Genomic DNA, 7399 nt, shown 5'->3' with positions numbered 1-7399 from the left:
AGAGTGGGGGTGGTGGTCGCTGGTGGGGGTGGTGGTCGCTGGTGGGGGTGGTGGTCGCTGGTGGGGGTGGTGGCCCTCAGAGTGGGGGTGGTGGTCGCTGGTGGGGGTGGGTGGTGGCCCCTCCACTCAGGGCCACCACCATCAGACGGAACACGAGGAGGAATAGAGAGAGGACGAGGAGGAGTAATAGGAAGAGGAGGAAGGGCAGGGAAGGACGTGGAGGGAAGAGGAGGAAGGGCAGGGAAGGACGAGGAGGGACGAGGGGAGAAGGAAGGAGGAGGGAGAGGGACGGAGGGAGGAGGAATAGGAGGAGGGAGAGAGATGGGGGGAGGGGGGGGCATTGGTAAAGGTGAACAAGGTCTGACGTGTTGTTGCTGAAGACGTGAGAGAGAGAGAGAGAGAGAGAGAGAGAGAGAGAGAGAGAGAGAGAGAGAGAGAGAGAGAGAGAGAGAGAGAGAGAGAGAGAGAGAGAGAGAGAGAGAGAGAGAGAGAGAAACAGTGTGTGTGTGTACTCACCTAATTGTGCTTGCGGGGGTTGAGCTTTGCTCTTTCGGCCCGCCTCTCAACTGTCAATCAACTGTTTACTAACTACTTGTGTGTGTGTGTGTGTGTGTGTGTGTGTGTGTGTGTGTGTGTGTGTGTGTGTGTGTGTGTGTGTGTGTGTGTGTGTGTGTGTGTGTGTGTTGTGTGTGTGTGTGTCTACTAGCCTATTTGTACTCACCTATTTGTGCCTGCAGGATCGAGCAATGACTCTTGGATCCCGCCTTTCTAGCCATCGGTTGTTTACAACAATGACACCCGCACGTATGCGTGCGCGCGTGCATGCGTGCATCAGTCCTGACCCCGATCCCTTATCAGACAGCTAACCTCTCGAAGGCATCTTACAGGTCGTTCCGTCTGCCTCTCCAGCAAGGTCATATCTCCCTGGTTAGGGGGGGGGGGGCCGCTATCCACACTCGCTATCCACCCATTAACGCGCAGATAAAGCATGAATCCATCCACCACGTGACTCAAATAGCTGCCTACCCCACCCCCACCTCCTCCTCTCACCCCCCCCCCCAACCACCTACGAAACCTTTACATCTCTCCTCAGTCATAACGAGGTTGTTCACACTTCCTAATCACTTCATGAGCTCCAGTGTGTTAAGGGCATCGTTTATAACAAAAAATTGTTTTGGGTTCTGTGACGTTTCAAAAATGTCGCTTAAATGTAGGAAAAAAGAAAAATGTGTGATTTATAACCGGCGTATCATACATTATCCGGAGCTCCCGCGGCTGGTCGCTTTAAGTGGCTCGGCTGTAACTGCAAATCAGAGGGACGTACTTTACTTTGTTTTTTGCTTAGTTAATATACACGGAAAATAAAGTTTAATCCCCATATTTTACTGCTTCGGGTCTTGTGACAAAAGTTTTGGCCAACAATAATTGGATTGGATTGATGTCCATAGGGAATGGAAAGGATGGGGGAGGTAGAGGGATGGGGAGATGAAATTCAGGAAGAGGATGCGGGTGTAGAGAGAGAGGAGGTTTGAAAGTTCGGTGGCCTGTCCACCATGGGTTGAAACCCCAACAATAATGACTTTCCAGTAGTTTCGGATATTATATTGGCCACCGTAGGGGGCCTGGTAGCCTGGTGGATAGCGCGCAGGACTCGTAATTCTGTGGCGCGGGTTCGATTCCCGCACGAGGCAGAAACAAATGGGCAAAGTTTCTTTCACCCTGAATGCCCCTGTTACCTAGCAATAAATAGGTACCTGGGAGTTAGTCAGCTGTCACGGGCTGCTTCCTGGGGGTGGAGGCCTGGTCGCGGACCGGGCCGCGGGGACACTAAAGTCCCGAAAACATCTCAAGATAACCGTACACATCTTGACGTAATGGACACACAGTACAATTTGGTACTATGGACATAGCACACATATGTACTATATTAGGTCTCACATAGCGTGCATCATTAGAAAACCTTCAATATTACAAATCCGCCCCAGAACCTCAATTGCACGTGAATAAAAAGTGAGGTGAAATAAAGGCATGGGATGCCAGGTAAGTCCACTATGGGCTCACCATAGCCCGTGCTACTTGCAACTTGTTCCGAGTAGCTGAATCTATAACAACAACAAAGGCAAGGTCAGTATACTCTGGCATATGTATCAACGTCAGTATACTCTGGCATATGTATCAAGGTCAATATACTTTGGTATATGTATCAAGGTACATATACCAAAGTACATATACTCTGGCATATGTATCAAGCAGCTAACTCGTATTAATTACAAAACCTTTACCGGTTAGTGCAAATTCAATTGTACCCAATTCTACTCTCTAATTGTTCATGTCGTCAACATATCTCCGTTAGTGCACAGAGTTACTATAAGCACTATCTAAAGAGGAGGAAGGGCAGTATGAACGAGTGTCGTGTGTGTAATTACCTAAGTGTAGTTACAGGATGAGAGCTACGCTCGTGGTGTCCCGTCTTCCCAGCACTCTTTGTCATATAACGCTTTGAAACTACTGACGGTCTTGGCCTCCACCACCTTCTCACTTAACTTGTTAACTTGTTCCAACCGTCTACCACTCTATTGTGTGTGTGTGTGTGTGTGTGTGTGTGTGTGTGTGTGTGTGTGTGTGTGTGTGTGTGTGTGTGTGTGTGTGTGTGTGTGTGTGTGTGTGTGTGTGTATCTGTATGATTTTGAGTTGTGGGACCATGAATGTTTATATTAGTTGGTGTATAGGGTCGCTATACTTATGTATACTTATGTATAGGCTCAAGGTGTTGCAAGACGGTTCATCATACTCTTGACGTGTAGGGGTGGGGGGGGGGGGGGGTCCTTGGTGTTGTATGATGCAACATACTGTTGACGTGGGAGTGGGGGGGGGGGGAGAGGGGGGGGCGCTCCTAATATTGCATCATGCAAACATACTGTTCTCGGAAATCCTATTGACACTCATACTCTCGGTAGATTATATGGTAGCTTATCCATAGATCCTGCATGTTGTTGGCGTTGGTATCATGCTGTCACCCTTATATGTAGGGGCAGGGAGGAGGGGGGGGGAGAGAGAGAGAGAGAGAGAGAGAGAGAGAGAGAGAGAGAGAGAGAGAGAGAGAGAGAGAGAGAGAGAGAGAGAGAGAGAGAGAGAGAGAGAGAGAGAGAGAGAGAGAGAGAGAGAGGGGGGGGGGAGGGAGAGAGAGAGTGGGAGGAGCATTGAATAGTGGAAGCCGCATTTTATAAGCAACTGAGCAATGAAGAGGGGACCTTCAGCCCTGCCTCACCGCTAATTTATTGACTAGAGAGGCGTGGCCTGCCTCCTCTTGCTGCTTCCTCCCCTCTCGTGTCTTCCTCTCTAGGGGCCAGCACAGCCTCTGCAGGAACCAGCCAGCCAGTCAGCTAGTCCACCCCTCTACAGGCTTGGACAAGCTGGTACACGTCTCCCAGCGCTGGGGGAGGAGGGGGTGGTGGGATGGGGAGGGATAGGGGAGAGAGAGGGACGGTGGTGGGGAAGGGGTAGTAGAGGATAGGGGGGGGGGCTGGGGATGTGGAGAGTAAGTGTGACTCATCATAGTATTCGCCACGTGGGATCTTTCTGACTGGCGTTCACTCTCACTCACTCACTCTCACTCTCTCTCTCTCTCTCTCTCTCTCTCTCTCTCTCTCTCTCTCTCTCTCTCTCTCTCTCTCTCTCTCTCTCTCTCTCATTCCTGTGGAACCAACGATGCATTGTCTTGCGATATCTATTAATTTTCTCATATATCTGCCATCACCCTAATCTTCCCGACACAGGGCCTGGTGGCTGGTGGATAGTGCGCAGGACTCGTAATTCTGTTGCGCGGGTTCGATTCCCGCACCAGGCAGAAACAAATGAGCAAAGTTTCTTTCACCCTGAATGCCCCCTGTTACCTAGAAGTAATTAGGTACCTTGGAGTTAGTCAGCTGTCACGGGCTGCTTCCTGGGGTGTGTGTAGGGGGAAGGGGTAGGGGTAGTAGGGGAAGACTCGCTACACAGTTGATAGACAGTTGAGAGGCGGGACCAAAGAGCCAGAGCTCAACCCCCCCGCAAGTAGAATTAGGTGAGAACACATACCATCGTCTCTCTCACATCTTCTCACTACTTCATGTTTCTCATTTTGACTTCCACGAAGATATAAATTCGCGGGCTATTTTACCGAACACCGCATGACACATTAAAAATACAAAAAAAAGTGATTGCCTAGGACACATACAGGCGGTGCTCGCATATCAAAAGGTCAAAGTGAGTTTTTCTGGGGCCAAAAAAAAGGTTCAAATTAGCGAGGCTTGGGGGAGTTATTTTGGGAGAGAAGGTTCAAAATAACGAGGTTTAGATATGCGAAAACAACATTAATTTTTTTTGTAATTTTGCCCCGAGGGGCGAGTTTATTGGGCAGCGCCACTCATCCTGTGAGTGGACACACCGCCATAGTGACAGTATTGGGCAGCGCCACTCATCCTGTGAGTGGACACACCGCCATAGTGACAGTATTGGGCAGCGCCACTCATCCTGTGGGTGGACACACCGCCATAGTGACAGTATTGGGCAGCGCCACTCATCCTGTGAGTGGACACACCGCCATAGTGACAGTATTGGGCAGCGCCACTCATCCTGTGGGTGGACACACCGCCATAGTGACAGTATTGGGCAGCGCCACTCATCCTGTGGGTGGACACACCGCCATAGTGACAGTATTGGGCAGCGCCACTCATCCTGTGAGTGGACACACCGCCATAGTGACAGTATTGGGCAGCGCCACTCATCCTGTGAGTGGACACACCGCCATAGTGACAGTATTGGGCAGCGCCACTCATCCTGTGAGTGGACACACCGCCATAGTGACAGTATTGGGCAGCGTCACTCATCCTGTGAGTGGACACACCGCCATAGTGACAGTATTGGGCAGCGTCACTCATCCTGTGAGTGGACACACCGCCATAGTGACAGTATTGGGCAGCGCCACTCATCCTGTGAGTGGACACGCCGCCATAGTGACAGTATTGGGCAGCGTCACTCATCTTGTGAGTGGACACACCGCCATAGTGACAGTATTGGGCAGCGCCACTCATCCTGTGAGTGGACACACCGCCATAGTGACAGTATTGGGCAGCGTCACTCATCCTGTGAGTGGACACACCGCCATAGTGACAGTATTGGACAGCGCCACTCATCCTGTGAGTGGACACACCGCCATAGTGACAGTATTGGGCAGCGCCACTCATCCTGTGAGTGGACACACCGCCATAGTGACAGTATTGGGCAGCGCCACTCATCCTGTGAGTGGACACACCGCCATAGTGACAGTATTGGACAGCGCCATTCATCCTGTGAGTGGACACACCGCCATAGTGACAGTATTGGGCAGCGCCACTCATCCTGTGAGTGGACACACCGCCATAGCTGCATGTACAACACTCCCCAATAGGAAGAAAACCCGTTTTTGCCAATGCTGATTGCCAAGGTGAAAACAATGGCAGGTAAATGCCCCCTGTATGTCCAGCTAGGCTCGAACACTGTATTAAATTAACTTTATACTTTAGCCGCAAATGTTTATCACGAAGCTTGTTGGTCCAAGATGTATAAAACCGCTCCGAAGGAAGGTGTAGTTTTGTATATCTTGAGCTTAGAGAGAGAGAGAGAGAGAGAGAGAGAGAGAGAGAGAGAGAGAGAGAGAGAGAGAGAGAGAGAGAGAGAGAGAAGGAGGAGGTAGGACGCGACAGACAAAATACTTAGAGAACTGACAAAGTGGAAAAGGAGAAAACAATAGCAAACAAGAGGAGGAGGAGGGAAGGATGGTCGACAGAGCCACACAGAGACATGTTGGGCATCACTGAACACGTCTATAGTCGTGAGCCGGGGCCCAAGAGCATGCTCTCGATCCTCTAGGCACAGATAGGTGAGTGCACACTGGCACCTTTGCCACAAAAATCAGTATGAAAGTGAGGGTAAACTTGCCTACTGAGGCGAATACTTGAGTATACTTAAACTATTCACTTAGAAAGTCTTCACACTTGCACATTCTACACACAGAAAGTTGTGTTGCGTCTTGCAAGGTGCAGCGTTACAATGTGCAAGATGGGGAGGTCTGAGGATGGCGTCTCACCTATCCTATCCCCCTTGATTTACATCCCACATTATCCCTATATATCCGTCCAATCCTTCCCTATATTTCCACCTACTTCCCTCCCTCCCTTTGCTCTCTGTCTCTCCCATCTCCCCAGCAGAAAGCACTGCTTGCCGGCTTACAGTCGCCTGGGAAAGAAAGGAAAGGGGAGGAGAGTGGACAGGAACCCAACACCTTTCCATCATATGACATTGAAGCATTTCTACCTGTCTACCTAGCGTCCTGGACGGCAAGGTTGTCCTCGGTAGAAGGTGATGATGGAGGAGGAGGAGGCTGCGTCTCCATCAGGAGATGACAAGGGCATCCTACCACCCCTTGAGATGGAGGAATTGCCCTTCGAGTCATTCGTATATGATCGTATAAAATAAATATTCCATTATTATTAGTAGTAATTGTATTAGTAGTGCGAGCAGGAGTCGGTATAGTAGCATCAACTTTTTTAAATTGACAATAAAAAATGCCCTGATGTGTTCGGGCTATTAATTTCGACTCACCATAATTGTTTTTTTTTATTAATTTAAACTTTATGCATGGCTAACAACTTCAGCTATTAATCAAGGGTGATATGTGCTCCAAACAGAGAGAGAGAGAGAGAGAGAGAGAGAGAGAGAAAGAGAGAGAGAGAAAGAGAGAGAGAGAGAGAGAGAGAGAGAGAGAGATACTTTTCTGAATACATTCACGTGATTTCAAAGGCAAACCAATACCCATTTTCCTTAAAGGCTTCCACTTACGTTTTCTTTATTCCCAGGGCGGCATCTTCAACATGGGAGACTCATCTACTTTAAACATGAACACAGGATAATTAATTATCTGAATAAAGCACACAGAGGAGCGTCAACAGGTGCGCCGTCCAGATATGCAAATTAGATGATCAAGGGAGAGGGAGATGAGGAGGCTGCAGGCCTGGTGATAGAGGAGGGATGCTTGGAACAGCTGCAAACATGTCAACATTAAACATCTGCAAATTGGTTACATAAAATAAGAATAATCTATACTACAGATATCTATACAACAAGAGGCGAACAGTTAATGCAATAATCGTGAGATATTGTATGTTTTGCCGCTAAAAATAGTGTAATTATCCCTGAAAAAGAGGGGGGGGGGAGTCGAGGGATAAGCTTGTATATGTATACCTAGCAGTATACACCATACCACTTGTATACGCATACCCCAGCAGTATACACCATACCATACACATGGTATGGTGGCGCTAACTAGGGGTAGTGACTACCGGCCTGCGGGCCGCTCCAAGCAACAGCCAGGTGGACCAAG

Source organism: Procambarus clarkii, unplaced genomic scaffold (assembly GCF_040958095.1).
Source record: "Procambarus clarkii isolate CNS0578487 unplaced genomic scaffold, FALCON_Pclarkii_2.0 HiC_scaffold_148, whole genome shotgun sequence".
Lineage (NCBI taxonomy): Eukaryota > Metazoa > Arthropoda > Malacostraca > Decapoda > Cambaridae > Procambarus > Procambarus clarkii.
This window is presented reverse-complemented; position numbering follows the sequence as displayed.